Raw genomic sequence first — 19,757 nt, forward strand, 5'->3', positions numbered from 1 at the left:
ATAGCTGGTCTATAAGGTTGACTTTACAACCAATCACCATAAGGGTATTTGGACTGATATAAGGTGTACACTATAACTAGTGACATCATACATCAGGCCAACTTCTCACACAAGAGGCAACCGTGGCCGCAGCCTTCCAGCCGGAAAGGTTGGAAGAATACACCCACAAAGAACTGAAACAATTCTGCAAGGACAAAGGGATCCCAACCACAGGATTGGGCACCAAGGAAGAAATGCAGAAAGCCCTGAAAGCCTGGGCAGAACCCAAGACCACTCCACCCTGAGCCGAAGGGACCTCGGCCCGGGACCGAAACCTGCCGACCCCAACCCCGACAGAGGGGGGGCGAAACGTCCCAGAAACCAGCCTTTCCCACGAAGAAACGGGAGAGGGTCCGGACACACGAAATGGACCTCGCCCGACTCCGGCTGGATGGTGAGCTCCAACTGGCGGAGAAGAAAATAGCCTTGGAGCAACTACGGCTGCAAGAGGAAATCGAGGAAAAGAAACGGCATCGGGAACTAGAGGAGAGACGGCTAACCCTCGAGCACGAGAGGAGCCTCAAGGAACTTGAACTAAAATCTAAAACGGGGGAGACCAGCACCCCCAGAGCCCGGGACGCTCTGCCACTGACCGAGCCAAAGGTTTATATCCCCAAGGATGTCGTCAAGGAGTACTATAAAAATGACGACATCCAGCAATGGTTCCGAGCATACGAAGTAGCCATGACCTCCCATCGGGTACCCCGGAAGGATTGGGGGAGGTTCCTCAGCGAGGGCCGGGATACCCTGCTGCAACTCCCCAACGCGGTGATGACATCATACGACCACATGAAAGAAGCCCTACTCACACGCTATGGACTATCAGCCGAGATGTATCGGCAGCGCTTCCGGGACTGCAAGAAGCTCCCCGGTACCACGTGGGTCGAATACGTGGACTTCTTCAGCCGAGCCTTTGAAGGATGGATAAAAGGGAGCAAGGTCACCTCATACAATGAACTGTTCGACCTCATTGTCTGGGAGCACCTCGCCAACAACTGCTTTGTTGAACTAAGGCAACACCTCCTGGACAGTAAACTGACCGAGCCCCGGAAGCTCGCCGCCGAAGCAGACCGATGGGTCAACACCCGGGTCCCCCGGAATCCCCTGGGGGACTACCAACGGAGTACCACGGGACCTCCCCGCCAGCGAGGCGGAGGAGGGGGGTCCCACCGCAGTCGAGAATTCCCGGCCGGGCCGCCCAGAAGCCCGCCACGAGGCCAAGCCACCAACCACACGTCCCCGACCCTGGGCCGAAGGGGGACCCCTATCGCACGGCCTGGACCACGACCGACAGTGACCTGCTTCGGCTGCCAGCAGACCGGCCACTATGCGAGCGACCCGGCCTGCCCCGTGAACCGACGGAACGGGACCGCTGGGCCCCCTCCCCGGCAAATAGCCGCCGCAGCCCTGGGGGAGGGAGAAGACGAGGAGGAAAACCACGACGGCGGGTCCCCCGAGTGGGAACCAGCTGCCATGTCGCTTGTATGCCTGGGCTCCCGAGAAATGGTGCCCCGAGCTGCCATCCCGAGCAACACCCAGAAGTACCAGCAGTGGGTCACCATCAATGGACGACGGGCCGAAGCCCTCCGGGACACTGGGGCCAGTGTGACCGCTGTCCGCTGCCACCTGGTGACCCCCGAACAAATCCTGCCACATGTCCTATGCCCTGTCCGGACCGCGGACAACACCGAGAGCATGTGCCGGATGGCCAGGATCCCCTTCGAGTGGGGAGGAGTGTCCGGCACCCTAAAACTAACTGTCCGCGACGACGCCCCAGTGGACTGCCTCCTGGGGAATGACCTAGAGAGCTCCCCCTGGGCCCAGGTGGAACGCCGAGAGCATCTGGGGATGCTAGGACTGCCCGAGTGGGCCTGCGCCACCACCCGGTCCATGACCGCCCAACCAGCCGCTGCCACGGCCCCCGACAAGCCGACGGGCCCCGAACTACCACCCTCCTCCGGCACGGAGGAACCTGACGAGGAGGCCGGGCCATCCGAACTTTCTCCCGACGAGGCCGCCTCCCTCAGCGAGATCCCCGAGCTGGGCCAGTGGCGCCACGACGGGGGCCCCACCCGCGAACAATTCCAGCAAGAGCAGAAGGCCTGCCCGTCCCTCGAGGGGACCCGACAGCAAGCGGCCGCCCAGGCCGCGGGGGACCCCACGGGAACCCACTGGGTCTATTGGGACAATGACTTATTGTATAGCGAGCAGAAAGCCGCCGAACTAGGGGCCGGCCGGGTGTTGGTGGTCCCCCTCCGATTTCGACAGTTTCTTCCTGAACCTGGCGCATGACGTGCCCCTCGCCGGACACCTCGGGCGGGACAAAACTTACAGCCGCCTAGTGACCCATTTCTATTGGCCCCGAATGAGAAGAGACGTGGACCATCACTGCCGGTCCTGCCCGACCTGCCAGGCTAGCGGGAAGACTGGGGGTTGAGTGAAAGCCCCCCTACAACCATTTCCAGCCGTCCACACCCCGTTCGAACGAGTGGGGATCGACATCGTGGGGCCCCTCGACCCCCGAACCGCCCTGGGACACCGCTTCATCCTGGTACTGGTCGACCACGCCACCCGATACCCCGAGGCCATCCCACTCCGCACCGTGACAGCTCCAGTGGTGGGCCGGGCCCTGATGGGCATCTTCTCCAGGGTGGGGTTCCCCCGAGAAGTGGTGAGCGACAGGGGTACGAACTTTATTTCAAAGTACATGAGATCCCTCTGGCAACAATGTGGGGTCACCTATAAATTCACCACCCCTTACCACCCCCAGGGGAACGGACTGGTCGAGCGGTTCAACAGAACCCTGAAGGGGATGATCAAGGGCCTGGAAGAGCCCCTGAGGAGGAGATGGGATGTCCTGCTGCCCTGCCTCCTGTTCGCCTATCGGGAGGTACCACAGAAATCCCTGGGCTTCAGCCCCTTCGAACTATTGTATGGGCACCCCGTCCGAGGGCCCCTCAGCCTGGTCAAGGAGGGCTGGGAGGCGCAAGTCCAAGATGCCCCTCCCGACGTCTACCGGTACCTCCTGACCCTGCGGAACCAGACTCGGAAGTTCCGGGCCCTGGCAGAAGCCAACCTCGAAGCCAGCCAAGAAGACATGAAACGCTGGTATGACGAAAATGCCTCAACCATCGAGTTCGAGCCGGGCCAGCAAGTCTGGGTCATGTCACCCGTGGACCCCTGCGCCCTGCAGGACAAGTGGACCGGGCCCTTCAAGGTAGTTGAGAGGAAGAGCCCCGTCACGTACCTGGTCGACATGGAGTCCCCGAGGAACCCCCTCCGGGTCCTGCACGCCAACCGGCTCAAGCCCCACTTTGCCCGAACTGAACTAAGCCTGCTGCTGGCTACCGACGATGGGGGCGAAAGTGACTCCGAGCCCCTACCAGACCTCCTGGGGTCCTCGGGCCAAGACGGCTCCTTGGAGGGCGTCCGCCTCTCCGCCACCCTGACACCAGAACAGCGCCATGACTGCCAGAAGCTGCTGCACCCCTTCGCTGCCCTCTTCTCTCTCACGCCCGGGGTGACCCCCTGGTGCGTCCACGACGTGGATACTGGGGACAGCCCCCCTGTGCGACACCGCGCTTACAGAGTACCTGACCGAGTCCGAGCCTGCATACAGACCGAGGTCTCCAAGATGCTCGCCCTCGGAGTCATCGAGCCATCAGACAGCCCGTGGGCCAGCCCGGTAGTCTTGGTGCCGAAGGCCGCCGCCCCCGGCACTGCCCCGGAACTCAGATTTTGTGTCGACTACCGGGGCCTGAACGCAGTCACCAAGACCGATGCCCACCCCTTGCCACGAGCAGACGAGCTGATCGATCGCTTAGGGGCCGCCCGCTACCTAAGCACCTTTGATCTCACCGCTGGGTACTGGCAGATCAAGCTCACTCCCGGCGCCCAGGAACGATCCGCCTTTTCCACCCCCGATGGGCACTACCACTTTCGGGTAATGCCCTTCGGTATGAAGAACGCCCCGGCGACCTTTCAGCGGCTAGTGAACAAGGTCCTGGCCGGACTAGAAGCCTTCAGCGCGGCCTACCTCGACGACATTGCAGTCTTCAGCGACCACTGGGCCGCGCACCTAGGACACCTCGGGGAAGTCCTGCCGCTCTCCAAAGAGCCGGGCTCACAATTAAGGCCAGTAAATGCCAGATCGGTCAAGGATCTGTGACCTATCTGGGCCACCAGGTGGGGAGTGGCCAGGTGGCGCCCCTCCAGTTAAAGGTCGACGCCATCCAGGCGTGGGAGCCCCCCGCAACCCAAACCGCTGTCCAGGCCTTCTTAGGCCTCACAGGCTACTATCGACGATTCATTAAGGATTATGGCAGCATTGTGGGCCCCCTTACGGAGCTCACTTCCAAGAAACAGCCCAAGGCGGTGCACTGGACGCCCCGCTGTCAGACCGCTTTTGAGGCCCTCAAGGCGGCCATGGGCGTTGCCCCTGTGCTACAGGCCCCTGACTACAGCAAGGAATTTGTAGTCCAGACCGATGCCTCGGAGTACGGGGTCGGGCCGGTCCTCTCCCAGATGGACGCCGAGGGCCTCGACCGACCTGTGGCCTTTATCAGCCGCCGACTGCTGCCACGAGAACAGAGGTGGAGCACCATCGAGCGGGAGGCCTTCGCCGTGGTATGGGCTCTCAAGAAGCTCCGGCCCTACCTTTTCGGCACCCACTTCAGGGTCCAAACTGACCACCGGCCCTTGCGGTGGCTCATGCAAATGCGGGGCGAGAACCCCAAGTTGTTGCGATGGTCCATCTCGCTGCAAGGGATGGACTTCACCGTGGAACACCGGCCCGGCAACGACCACGCCAATGCTGACGGCCTGTCCAGATTCTTCCGCCTCGGCGAGGAGAACCCCCAAGGAGATGGGTGACTCTCCCTGCCTTCAGCTGGGGGGACGCGTGTTGGAGCCGGCCTCGTGGCGTGGTCCTGTTCCCCCTCGCTAAACCGCACGAGGTCCCATGCACCTCGGGGCTCCTCCATTTTGGATTATACGTCACTCCACGTGACCACCTACGTGACCCCGCTCCACCCGGCCTCTGTCCCAGCGAGGCCCGACATCGAGGCGCCAACCCCTGGCCCGGGGGATACCACGTGAACCCTTCCCACTCCCGGCGGAGGGCAGTATCGATGGGACCCCCAACCATCCTTCCACACCTAGGTGCGATCGCCCCACAGCTCTCTGGGGCCTGGCGCCTCTCCTGCTGGGCGTCTGGCCGCTCCCTACTCGGCCTCTCCGCCCCCTCTGGGCGCAAGGGTCCGGACATCAAAGTGCTCCAGTCCTATATCTGGGGCGACCCGACAACAGGACAGGAGTTGTATCCTGGAGTCAAGAGCCCAGCTGATTGGATCGCGGCTGACCCTACGGAAGAAGACTCATCCTGAACCCACACTCTGAGCCCTGCTGACGACGTCGCGGCTCCACCGTGCTTAAAGACCTTCACGAACCTTTGGGGCCCTGCTGACGCTGTCGCGGCCCGACCTTGTTGAACCTTACCATCAGAGCCCGGCTGACCTCGTCGCGGCTCGACCGAAGCGGACCTACCACCGGAGCCCTGCTGACTGTGTCGCGGCTCGACCCAAGCGGAACTACCACCCGAGCCCTGCAGACGCCGTCGCGGCTCCCCACGTCCGAGCCGCTCTGAGACCAGCACTCAAGGTCTGGCGCAGAGCCCTCCCGTACCTGGTTGGTACTAAGACTGTCCCGCTACCCTACCCCTCTAAAAGACATTGAGACTCTTACTGGATCCCTCGATCCCACTGTAAATATTGAACGTACTACTGCTGATAAAGAACCAAGTCAAGCAACTGATATTGAGTCCTGTGTGGTGGTATTACTGGGCCTAGTACGATCATAGGAGAAAGACCTCCCCGAGGGGGCTTCTCAGCAGCGCTCGGCTATAACCTTGCGGTAGGAAGGTGCCCCGGAATAGTCTCCCCGACTCCCCGGTGGTCCTCCCTCCAACACCAGCCTGCAGGGGTGACAAAATCTCATTCTCCTCAATCCACAATTGGATTCTACTGAGGACCAATCTGGCAATTATTTTCTGCATTGAATCAATGAGGCTAATCGGATTGTAGTTGCCAGGTGAAGAGCGATCGCCCTTTTTGTATACTGGAAGTATGATAGCTTCAGACCATGTATCCGGGATAGGTGCACCGCTAGCTATGGCGTTGGCTATAAGAGTAATGTATTTGACCCAGTTCTCTTTATCATACTGATACAGGTCAGCAGGTATGCAGTCCGGACCAGGGGCCCTCCCTTTCAGCATCAATTAGAGGACCATCTCGACCTCTGAGCTGTCGGACGATAAGATAGTGGACGTAAAACCAGGTAGGGGGTGGGAGACAATGTTGTTTGAGATTGAGAATTGAGCTTCAAAATACGCGACCCACGAATCTGGCGCTACATGGTTAGCCGGTATGTGTGGTGTACCATTACTACCCCACTTAACTATCCTATCTGCCAAAATTTGATCATATCTCTCTAGTTACTAGTTTCAAGTAGGTCGAGCCAACGTTTATCATCCCAGTCTTTCTTAGCTAATTTTTGAACTGCTTTGTACCTAGACCTAGCCTGTTTGACCGCGCCCATATTTTTGGATTTAATGGCTTTTGTAAGTTCCCGATATGCCTCTCTACATAACTTATTATACCAGGAAGCCATTTTAGCACCTGAAGTTTTCTTCTTAGAGTGACGCTTAATAAAAAAAGATTTTAAACTAGAAAATAACTTACTATGAACACTTAAAACAATACGATTAATATCTTCCTGTGAGTGACAATTATTAAGAATGGCAACCGAATGGGCGACCATAGACTTCATCTGCTCCAGATCCCCCTCTCTTTCAACCAGCCTAACCCATCTAACTCTTCTATCATCATTCGAGACAGCTGCTTCCACTAAGGGGTGTACTTCCTCCTTATTGGCATTGACTAATGTACTCAGTGCCTTGAGTGATAATACCAGGGGATCATAATCACTTTCGGTCCGCTCAACAACCGACATATATAAGTGAGCCCAGAATTCCACATTAAGAAAGATATAATCTATCTGACTTGATCTTAGACCATTGTTGAAGGTATGTACACCCTTCCGATCCGACTGTGACCTCCCATTACCTGCCCTTACACCCTTCTCCAGACACAGCCCCTTAAACATCCATTTTTTAATTGGACTAAGGTCTAGGGAAGGGGATGTTCCATTGAGAGTCCTCTTCGGCGGTTAATTTACCATCCTCATAGCCAAGGGGTTCAAAAGAGCAGTTGAAATCCCCCGCTATAATCAGGTTAAACCCTTCTCTCCAACTATCCAAAAAACTATCAAGGATGGCAACAGTCTCGGAGCGCCTCCCACTCTGCTGGCCTCTTGCATAGATGTTAATTAGCAGGATATCCCGATCTTGGCCCATACGTAGACAAAGAGCCATGATATCAATCAAAACTTCCTTAACAGTATAGCTTGATTGCTGTCTCACCCAGTATGTTAGCCCACCCGATGGTCTACCCTTACGTCCCCCTTGTGCTGGCTTAGAAAAATTAAGAAACCCGGGGTGATGGACTTGATCCATAGACCAAGTCTCCTGAAATACCCAGATGTCGTGCTGTTCCATGAAGGTGGACCAGTCACTGGATTCAGTTTTAGATAAAAGTCCTGCAATGTTCCAGGAGCCCACTGTAATACTAGCAGCCCCCGCTTTTGGTGAATTCCTATGTGTAGGCCCATCGACTGGTTCATTGATAGAGGAGCCTTGATCTAATCCCCCGTACTCCTTGATTGGACTGGTTATGGATGTTTCAGGCACACCACCACAACTGAGTCAGTCATTACTTTCTAATGTGGACAGGGCATCAAATCGATTACTTATGGGGACAGAGTGAGCGAAAATCCCCGATGAATGAAAAGACACTCTCAGGTTGGAGCCACTAAGGTCAATTTTAAGGCGATAAAAGAAGCCCAAGGGTAATACAGGAATATTGTCCCTTGCGTCTCGGGTCCGTGCCCTTGACAGAATATACTGAATCATGCTGGGTGACCTAAAGCTCAAAACCACGCAATCCCCCCTAAGAGTTTTCTGAGACTTTCCCACCCACGGAACCCTACACACAATTTTCCTTTTTAACATGGCTTTTTTGCCTTGTGTAGTTTACCAATAAGTCACAAATCATTAAGGAAGCTTTAGAAAACATTTTAAAAGTCCTTCTGCCTTACGTTTACGGTTTACAGTGCATGCGGGTTAGAGAAAAAAACATACTGGCTTGGGTGATTTTCTTCATTTTCATATCGTCCCAGTTATTAAAATAAAGGGTATGCCAGTAAAAAACAATCCAGGTGGCAATCTTAGCCAAAGCAGGTGTTGTGGCCCATGAGCCATTTTATTTCTCCTTGCCAAAGTGCAGTGCTTCTGGTTATACCAATGTTACCAGCTCTATAAGCTTTCTAATATTTATTTTACCCAACATTTCTCAAAAAATGACTCAAATGAGACTAACCAAATGGTAATCCATGGAAGGGTCGATCTAGGAATGTGGGACACTTTTTTTAGGAGTGTCAAGGAATAATTGTAATTCCAATCTGACCCTGCTCATGTCTCCCGGTGTAATTCATTATGTGCTGCTGCACGTGCTCTTGATCAGGACTGGAAAACAGAAGTGATCTCCTCCAAACATTTTCAACACAGAGGATCCAAAGAGTGTACTTCTTAAAACCTTACGATTGGTTATCAAAAAATCTTTCCATATTCCACAGAAACAGCTGTTAGGTGGGGGTTATGAGCATTCATAAGAAGAATTGTTAGCAGAAGCGTAGACAATAGTTTTCTATGCAGGGATGGCCTATGCTCTCGAAGTGCCCTGGGTGGGAAGACATTTGTCGCCTTCCCTGTGAGGGGAAAGAAGGGGGGTAATGGGATGTTAAAAATCGCGCCTCTGACAGGTACAAAAATTATTAAAAGCAACTGAAATGTAATCGCTGAAAGCAAGTCAGGGGTTGCTTCTATTTGCATCACCTTAATATAGAGAGCTTCATGTGCGTGCTCATCTGAAGGTTGGCACCCTGGGCATGTGACCAGCTGGCCTACACCAAAGGTTGGCCCTGAATGCATATTATAAAGGTACGACACTGCTACCACAAGCAGTTTGGGCATTGGGTATCTACCTAAACCGACCATACCAATCCATAAATAAAGCATTTGGGGTGGGCAACGTTTCCGCGCAATGATGGTTTTTTAAATTTAAAAATAAATTTAATGCAGTTTTATATAGCACAAACTTTACCCAAAGGTGTCAGAGCGCTTTCCAAAAGAACCAGGTAAGTTACAATAGGTACACAAGATAGACTAAACACGCTAACAAGTTACATATATACAGTTACAGGAACAGAAGATAGGCTGATCATGCTAAAAATTTACATATATGCAGTTACAACCCTAACAAGTTGTATATTTATATTGTAAAAATATAAAAGGTGTCAGCATTAGTTTGAACAGGAGTAAAATACATATTTATAAAGTTGACCTCATGTGAGTGCTAGATGGTCGTAATGGTCAAGAGATGGGTTGAGTTATTCCAGGAAGTGTCTTTAGAGGAGGAGAGTTTTAAGATCTATTTTGAAGGTCTGGAAAGAGGTGGGGGTTCGGAGGGATGGAGGAAGTAAGTTCCAGATTCTGGTCGCATCACCAGAGTAGGATAGAGCCATCAATCTTTCCCTTTTGAAGGTAGGAGGTTCGAGCAGTAAGTTTTCCGCATTGCGTGAAGGTCTAGAGCCTCCTGAGGTTTGGAGTTTATTAGCCAGATAGCGTGGGGTGGAGGTGTGCAAGGCTTTGTGTGTGAGAACGGCAGTCTTGTAATTTGACCTTGCTTCGATAGGAAGTCAGCGAAGAGATAACAGTATGGGTGTGATGTGATCATTTCTTTTAGCCCCATATAAGAAGCAAGTGGAGGATGGATTTAGCAGGGAAGGGGAATAAGAGAATGCTATGGATGAAGTGAAAGCGAAGTAGAAGCCGAAGGAGGAGATGAAACATTATTCAGGAATAAATAAGTAAGCAAGGTGAATGAAAAATTTCCTAGCTATCGTAATGGAAAGTTTCAATTCTATTAATGACTCAGAGGCGAGGATTATGCCTTCTTTCTCCACTTTATTCTCACAGCAGTGTAGAACAAACAAAACTAAATTTCCCAAGGAACACAGGGAAAAGGTAGAAGAGAAACAACTTGGCAACAACCAATCCAAAAGGAGCACCAATGTCCAATCAGGGGCTAGCGATCTCAATATAATCCTCTGTCAGTGTCCCATCTTCCTCTTTCTGAGCGCGACGACAGGTACCCTAGGCACATCAGGCATCTTGCTTCTGGGACTCTGAACCTAAAACAACAGCGAGCACATTACCCAGAGGAACCACTACTGAAAACCTGCCAGGAAACAAGTAGCAGTCATTGAAACAGCAAGTAACACAGCATAGTCAAAAAACCAACTAAAACAAGTACTTACTGGAATACGGGGAGGGGTCTCCTCCAGGAGCGTAGGGTGGGATAATCCTCGCCTTCGAGTCCCTAATAGAACTGAAACTTTCCGTTACGATAGCTAGGACATTTTTCATTCTATGTCAGGACTGGGGGCGAGGATTATGCTTGTTCAAAGCTTGCCCACAACCAATTGAGCCATATTCAGCACAGGTTTAAAATAAATCCTCTTAAAGGTAGAACCCCTGGACGAATCAGCCGCATTGAGGATATCTTCCAACCAGGCACCCAGGCCAAAGGCTTTAGAGGCCATAGCTCCCCGTGCTGAATGCACTCCAAAGAGGCGAAGACTAATGCCAGCCTCCTGCATCACCCAACGAACCCATCTACCGATGGTGGGGGAGGAAACCGCCTTAAAAGGCTTCCGGAGCGCAATGAGGAGCTGACGCTCCCCTGGAGGCCGGAACTCTTCCGTAATCTCCTCATAGGCTTTGAGGCATTGCACAACACATAGTTTCGGCGAGTCTGGGAACTCTGGATAGGAGATAACCCTGGAATGGCATTTGGTACGACGAAGCAACGTGAAAGTCACCCCCTCAGGGATAAACATCCTCCTGGAAATTTCGAGAGCCTAGACATCCGAAACCCGCCTGCAAGACACAAGGCAGAGAAGCATGGCCAGTTCAGCTGAAAGCTCTTTTCTGGAAAGAAACCTGTTAGGCTGCCAGGAAAGAAACAGGTTAAGAACCGGATTAACGTCCCACAGAGCAGAGTAGCGCGGCTCCGGTGGCAACGAAAGACAAATCCCACGTAGAAGCCTACAGACCAAGGGATGTTCACCAACAGGAGTTCCCTGGATAGGCAAGTGGCCAGAGAAGATGGCCGACCGAAACGTGTTAATGGAGCGGAACGCCAGACCGTCCGAAGCGAACTGAGCCAAGAAGTTCACAACGTAAACAATGTTGACGACCAAGGGATTAAAACCCCGTCGCAAGCACCAACGGGACCATTTGCTCCATGCGGACTTGTATCTCTTGACTGTACTGTCAGCCCAAGCCTTGGAGATGAGACTATCAGCCTCTCGCGAAAATCCTGGGGCCTCCCATCTGCCCCTGAAATCCGCCACGCTATGAGCAATAGCGATCCCTGCACCACCAGAGGATGGGGAATCCCGTCCGGACTCCTGAGAAGATGTGGCGCGGGGGGAGTAGGATTGGAAAATCCCAAGAAAGTTCCAGAAGAACCGGAAACCAGACTTGAGACCTCCAGAGAGGGGTAATCAGTACCAGATCCGCCGATTGCCTGCGGACTTGGGCCGAAGCCCGCGTGATTATGGTCGTACGGAGGAAACGCGTAACCCCGTTTAAGACTCCAGTCCCAGAGGAAGGCATTCATGGCTGCCGCACACGGATCCGGCCTCCAACTGAAGAACCGTGGAAGTTGGTGATCCAGCCTCGACGCAAACAGGTCCACTGAAAAACGACCCTAAAGGTCGTTCAACTGCGCAAAAACTGTCGGATCCAGCTTCCAAAGGCTGGAGTCCCGGAAATGGCGAGGCTGGAAGTCTGCTTCCATGTTGTCGCGGCCCGGCAGGTACTCCGCTGTGATGGAGATGTGAATGTCCAGGCAATACTGCCAAAAACTAGCCGCCAGGTCTGAGAGAGCGTTCGGCCTGGTACCTCCCAGGTGATTGACATAAAGCACCGCGGAGACGTTGTCCATTTTCAGAAGGACGCAGGACTTCACCGAGTAACAGCGAACCGCAAAGGAGCCCACTAGAAGCTCCAGACAGTTGATACGCAACTTCCGTTCTTCGGATGACCACAAGCCGCCTGTAGACAAATCGCCGCACTGGGCGCCCCAGCCCTGCCTGCTGGCGTCGGACTTGATCACCAGATCGGGGACTGAACTGAAGATCGCGCGGCCATTCCAGGCCTCCATGTGGTAAAGCCACCATTGGATCACGGCTGTCGCTTCCGCTGTCAACCGGACTTTGTGAGAGTATGGAAACCCTTTCCGGAGGAAAAACGCTTTTAGGCGTTGAAGAGCCCTGTAGTGAAGCGGGCCCGGAAAGATGCTTGAATGGAAGCCGACAAGAGCCCCACAACCCGGGCCAGCTGGCGAAGGGAAACGTGGGAAGTGGTCAGGACGCGTCGCAACTCGTGTTGAATTTTGGCTATTTTCCTGGAAGGAAGACTGAGAGTAGGGGTCGAGGAGTCTATGACGAACCCCAAGAAGGTAAGAGACTGGGCAGGCTGAAGAAGAGATTTGCTCTCATTGATCACGAAGCCCAGGTCCTGAAGGAGGGAGACAGTCATCTGAAGCTGCGACATCAGCAGCCGAGGGCAAGAAGCCATCAAAAGCAGGTCGTCGAGATAGACTATCATTCTGACCCCTCGGGCTCTCAAAAACTCCACCGCTGGCCGGAGGACTTTGGTGAAGCACCAAGGGGCCGAAGAGAGACCGAACGGAAGAGCCATGAACTCGTAGATGAGGTGTCGCCAAGCGAACTGAAGGAACCGCCTGTGGGGAGGAAAAATGGGAATCACCAAATAGGCGTCCTTGAGGTCCAAACGGACTAACCAATCCAGGGGACGAAGAATGTCCCGAAGGAGGTGAATCCCCTCCATTTTGAAATGGCGATAAACTAGCTATTGGTTGAAGTCGCTCTAGTTTATTACCGGACGTTTGCCTCCGTCCGGCTTGTCTACTAAGAAAAGATTGCTTAAAAAACCTCTGGGGTGCAGAGAAGTAAGGGAAATAGCGCCTTTGCAAAGGAGGGAAGCCAACTCCTCGTCCACCAAGGCCGCATCTTGTGCGGAAAACTGGATGTCCCAAGAACTCTATGTGCAACCCCTGTACTGTCTGGAGAACCCACGCATCGTGTGTCAGAGACAACCAGTTGTGGTAACAATTTGCCAACCTCCCCCCTATGTCTAACAGGGAAGAAGGGAGAACACTCACCAGAGTTAGAGGTGGAGGATCCTCCACGGAAGCCTTTTCCTTTCCCACGACGTCCTCATGTGGGGTAAAAGGTCCCGAAACAGGACTGGTCCTGGTCCTCGCTGGTTGCCCTGAGACCGTTGACGACTGGCCGAGCAGCCCCTTCCTCGGCCGGCCCCACGAAAAACGCGGGGAAAAACCTTTTTTATGGTAGACTGAGCTCTGTCCAGAGATGTGAAAGTGTTCACAAATTTACTGAGCTCTTTCACAAAAGGCTCGCCATACAAGCCACCTTGCGCCACAGCTCCAGCCTCTGAGTCCGCCAGGTCCCCTAACTTCGGGTCAATCTTTTTTTTTTTTTTTAAGAACAGATTTTATTAAGCGATTGCATTATAGTTGCTGAGCCCTGACCTCCAGGTACGTCAGCCAGGCGGGTGTATCACAATAACAACATCACAATCCGTTTTGTTTTACTGTTAAACTAAGAACATGCTACTCCTACTTTCAAACCTATACTATCCCCCCACCCTCCTCTCCCCCTCCTAACCCCCTGCCCCCTCCTCCCGGTTCCCGCCCCCCCATCGCATGGTCACTGTTTCGGTCCCCCTTCCTATCGCTCGGCCCCCATCCGTAACGTGGTGTGTTCCTGGCCTGCCCTGTCTCCTCATAATTCCAGCACTGGGTCCTGGTCCACTGGCGGCTCCAACCAAATGCCTCTGAAGTCTGCCCACCGCTTCCAGATTTTAAAATGTTTACGCGGGCATCCCCGAGCCACGAAGATCGGTTGCTCCATGCCCATGCAAAAATCAAGTCCCCTTTTCCAGGCTAGCACCGAAGGGGGCCGCGGGTCCTTCCAGGCCTGAGCAATGTCCCTCTTGGCCAGGGTAAGACCCAGTAGCATCAAATGTCGCTTATAGACATTACCCCCAATTCCCTCCATGACGTGCAGGAGTCCCAACCTCGGCGTGTGAGGGAGCTCCCACCTCAGGACTTCCGACAGGCTATCCCACACCCCCTTCCAGAAGTGAGATAAGGACCCACAGCTCCACACCGTGTGTATAAGTGTCCCCACTTCCGATCCACATCGAAGACAATCTGGGGAGGCGATCAAACCCGCCCGCCACAGCCGCTGTCTAGTATAGTATGTGCGGTGCAGGACTTCGGGTCAATCTTGATGAGGAGGGACCGGTGACGCTCGGTGGAGAGAGCACAATTTGCGTTGCCCAAAAAGACAACAACCCTCTGCGCCCAGCTGGAGAGGGCCTCCGGAGAAATAATGGAGCCAGACAACTTGGCCTCCTCGGCCATATCTAGAATTTTTGTAACGGGGCCAAGGGCATCCAGGAGCAAGTCCTGGCAAGCTCGCCAGGATCTATCAATCCCTTTTTGGGGGCCACGAATGAACATTTGGAGGAATGTGGACATACGGGGATCAATCTCTGGGGTCAGGTCTACCTTCCCCTCTAAAGACGGACGAGGACACTCCGCCCGTAGGCAGCTGCGGGCCTCTTTTTCCAAAGGGCGGCGAATATGCACTGCCACATACGCGGCTACCCACTCCGAGGAGCGGGGGTGGTTGATCTCATTGGGATCCAACATATCAGCAGTAAAAGGCGGGGAACTGATGGACGAGAGGGCAGCCAAGGCCATGGAGGGTCGGGGGAATCGGGATCACCAGCAGCACCCGTGTCAGTAGACTGGGGAACTGGGAGGGGGAGGGTTCCCAGCAGGAGTAAAGTTCTGGCTATTAATGTACGCCTGACGGAGACGCTTAAAAAGCGTCCGCATCTACCCCGGGTTCTCGGGGACGTTTGGCTGGAGGGGGGCTAGTGGCGCTAAGGCCCGGAGGTGGAAGGACCAGCAGCAATCCGCTACTCTAGGCGAGAAAACGCCTGAGTGATTTGGCGAGAAAGCCTGTCCTCCAACGGGGTGATTGCTGGATTCACCGCCTGATAGATAGACAAGTCCACAGCCTCATAAAAGGCATCTCCCCACGGCATTTCCGCAAGAGGGTCCTCCTCCTCAGGGAATTCATCATAGTACTCCATAGTACCGGAATGGGAGGTGGACAGATAGGTCCTACAAGGGTACAATTTAAATGTTAGGGCTGGGTGTCAGCTTACACTTTGGGCGGCAGAAATCCGCAACTAAATGTGGTTCTAGCCCCGGGGACAGCGCTGGAAAAACACAAATTAAACAAACAACAAAACCCTCAAGGGCAAAGACTGGTCCGGGCAGCGTCCTCTCAGAATGCCGTCACCGGCTAATACAGGACCTCGAAAGAGGCGCAAGTTAACCAATGGTACTGACTCCACAACCCACAAGGCAACCGTCCGGGAAGCGGAGTGCGCAACAATAATAAAGCGGCGTTAGCGGTAATGAAAAATCCGCCGCCGCGTACAGACCCCCACAGGGCGTTCGCCTCGGGCCAGAGCTCCGGAATGACGCTTCGCACGTGCGTCGTTTGAATTCCTCACAACAAACGCTGCACTGCGCTGAAGGCTGCCCCACGCCACCTGCCGGCGGGAGGACCACAATGCGAGCCAGCGGGCGCCGCATAGGTACGGGGAAAACCCCCAGTACCCGCGGTGCCACCAAAGAAGAGCGCTTAACGCTCAAACAATGAAAGATGCACCGCAAACGCGGGGACGAGAACAAACACACGCCAACAGTGTAAACGCACACACCACGGGCAGAGCCCGGTCTAGAGCGCCAAACAGCGCCAGAACATCACTCACCACTAGCAGAGTAATACACAGTGGCAAATATATTATAAAACAGCAAATACACCATAAACCATAACAATCACACAGTACTTCACAGAATAACTGAGGAGCACTTATCTCTAGCTGCGGAGCAGGGAAGAAAGAGGAAGATGGGACATTGACAGAGGACTATGTTGCGCTCGCTGGCCCCTGATTGGACATTGGTGCTCCTTCTGGATTGGTTGTTGCCAAGATGTTTCTCTTCTACCTTTTCCCTGTGTTCCTTGGGAAATGTAGTTTTGTTTGTTCTACGCTGCCGTGAGAATAAAGTGGAGATAGAAGGCATAATCCTCGCCTCCAGTCCTGACATTGAATCACAGGCAAAACATAAGAAAATAGGAGACACAGATAAATACAAAAATAGATCAACAAGATACGTCCAAGTAGGAGGACCCCTGCTAAAGGTCGTGCTCTGGTCACTGGTGAGGGTCTTCACGACAAGAAGGCAGCACCAGTCGGAGACGAGGTCAGTACTGCAAATTCTATGTGACCAGGTAGGAAGCCACAGCACCAGGGGTGAATCATAGGCAAACATAAGATAAATAGGATACAAAGATGAGTACAAAAGAAAATCATCACCCGCTGGCGGTTTGACTGTCGTGAGGCTTTGGGACATTGCCAGCTCACCAGGAGGGGCCGCCAAGGATGCAGACACAGATATGGGAGGGCTTGTAGTCCCCACTGAAATCCCCGCTGCGGCCCCCACAATGCCCCCTGTCGACTCCTGCGCCTCACCATTCAAGGCCATAGCAGGACCATGGGCAAGCTTCTCTTTCTCTAACGAGAGCCTTTTCTCAGTCAGAGCTATCTCCTGCGCTATCACACATGCCGCCTGTGGAATTAAATAACTTGATAGAAGCACAGGAGACGTAGGCGTACAAAAGATGGTCTTTTTTTCTTCAAGTACAACGCAAGGACCCCAGCCACAGCTGTTCTTCTCAGAACCTTCACTCTGTCTCACTAGGAGCTCACCTCAGAACGTTCGCCACTGTGACATTCTAACAGCAGGTCACAGTGGCGTGAACCACTACAAACACAGGGGAGGGGGTGAGTGGCAAGGCCAGGGTTCCCCCTATGGCAGAGGATACCACACATCCCCCTCCTTTACACAACAAAGAACATATAGAACATAAGGGAAGCGATTGCATGAGAAAGCTTATTTATCAACGTAGTGTTCCAAATACCTCAGGCGGCAAACCTTCCTGTGACTTGTCCTGGAAAAGGAGTTGGCCTATCCTGAACAACCGGGCTCAGGTATATCACCCCTTCTCTGGGTTCCGCTCCCAGCCCCTAGCTTGTTGTCGGTGCCCGCCGTTGGAGCAGTGTACCTTACCACCCTCCCCAAGTTCCAAATCTTCCCTTCTTGTGTCTTGACAGCATTCTTGAATAACTTTACAATCTTGGTAGGCTCAGTGAACTCTGACCAATTTGCTCTGCCAGTGGGTGCCTTTATTTTGACCAAATCTCCCACCTGGAATCTCACGTCTTTGGCAGTATATAGTCTGTCGAACCTGGTCTTCCTATCATTCATGGCTTTACGTTCTCTGTCTTGCCACTGTGACTCTTTAGAGTGGCCTGTCCAACCTTTGTACCACTTCATCCACCCAGGTACTAACCTTGTTTTGAGTTTCCTAGCTTTAAGTAATTCGAAGGGTGTCACGCCAGTGGTTTGATGAGGGGTTAGCCTGTAGGCTTCCAGGTGTATCACGACCTCATCCCTCCAACACAACCCACTAGCCCTCGCTAGTTGGATACCCTCCTTGATGGTCTTGTTGAATCTTTCTACCATCCCATTCGTCTCTGGTTGATAGAGTGCACACTGCTTGTGTTCTATCCCATTACACTCTAAGAATTCTCTCATTTCTCTAGAGCAGAGTTGCACCCCATTGTCCATCAATAGGCTACTAAGCAAACCTTCCACGATGAATACTTCTAGTAGAAAGTCTATGACAGCCCTCGTGGTGATCTCTGACACAAATTTCACTTCTGGCTACCTGGAGTAGAGATCTATGAGTACCAAAATGTAGGGTGTACGATGTTCCCCGGTCAAGTGACCCACAATGTCTAAAGCCACATCCACCTATGGACCCACAGGGAGAGGCCTACACTGCATGGAAGGTGTGTGTGGGAGAGGCCTACACTGCATAGAAGGTGTGTGTTTTAGAACCTTGTCACTGCCGGAGCATTGCAAACAGTCTCTTATCTTCCTCTCGATTTCGAGATCCATGCTGGGCCACCAGTAGTCTAGTCGCAATCTTTGTTTGGTTTTGGTAATTCCCAAGTGCCCCTCGTGGGCTAGGTTGACTAAAGTCTCTCTCAAGGTCTCGGGAGGGACCAACCTTGTGCCCCTGAAAGGATAATCTTCTGTGAAGGATAGTTCGTTTCTGACCATCCAGCATGGTCTAAGGGACTCTTCCCGCTTGTCTCGGTCCATCCAACCACCCTTTATCTTCTCACAAACTTTCTGTAGAAGCACGTCAGCTTTGAGCGCTTCCTTCCAGCGTTCTTCTTCAATGGCTCCTTGAGTGATGACGCACACGTTCTCCACCTGCATCTCTTTACCTGCCTCATTATCTTTCTCCACATCGACTGCTTCATCACTATCTTCACTCACCAGGCGAGAAAGACAGTCAGCTGAAAGATTCCTCACTCCAGGTACATATTCCACCTCAAACAGAGGCTCACGACACATCGCCTGATTCTGCTCGATATGAAGTCTAGCCCTTTCTTGCTGAATACTTCGACCAAGGGTTTATGATCGATCCTCAGGTTAAACTTCACTCCCCACACAAAGTCTCGGAATTTTTTTATGGCCCACTGTGCCGCTAGCTCTTCTTTCTCGATTACTGAGTAATTGAACTCAGTCTTACGTAGCGAGCGTGATGCAAACGCTATAGTTTCTTCCCCTCTTTCTCCAACCTGCAACAGGACTGCTCCCAGTCCTTTCGAACTGGCATCGGTGGTCAGCACAGTCTTCCTGCCAGGTATAAAAGATTTGAGGTTCGGGGCTTCAGATAACGCTTCTTTTGTATCATCAAACTCCTTCTGGCACGCCACGCTCCAGTCGAATGTCACCCCTTTCCTGAGTAGGTTACGTATGGCATATGTTCATCGGGCGAAGTTCTGCACAAATTTGCTGTAAAATTCCACCATCTCCATGAAGGATTTTATTTCATCTTTGCTTTTGGGTGCTGTGAGGTTGATAATGGTGTTTTGAAGATCTGCTTTTGGGCGAATGCTTTCGGTTGTCACCTTGTGGCCCAGAAACTCTATTTCAGCACAGCCAGTGTTGCACTTTTCTTCACCGTGAGTCCTTGTTCTTTGAACCTTTCCAGGACCTGTCTCAGCCTGCGCTCGTGTTGCATGCCATCCTCACCGAATATCAGCACGTCATCCTGGTAGCACATGACTCCAGGGATGCCTTTAAGGAGGTTGCTCATTATCCTTTGGAAGACTGCCGCGGCAAACACTAGTCCGAACGGCATCCGCTTGAATTTGTATGCCCCCATAGGCGTGATGAATGCTGTGAGTTCTTGTGAGTCAGGGT

Source organism: Triturus cristatus, chromosome 4_1 (genome assembly GCF_964204655.1).
Source record: "Triturus cristatus chromosome 4_1, aTriCri1.1, whole genome shotgun sequence".
NCBI lineage: Eukaryota > Metazoa > Chordata > Amphibia > Caudata > Salamandridae > Triturus > Triturus cristatus.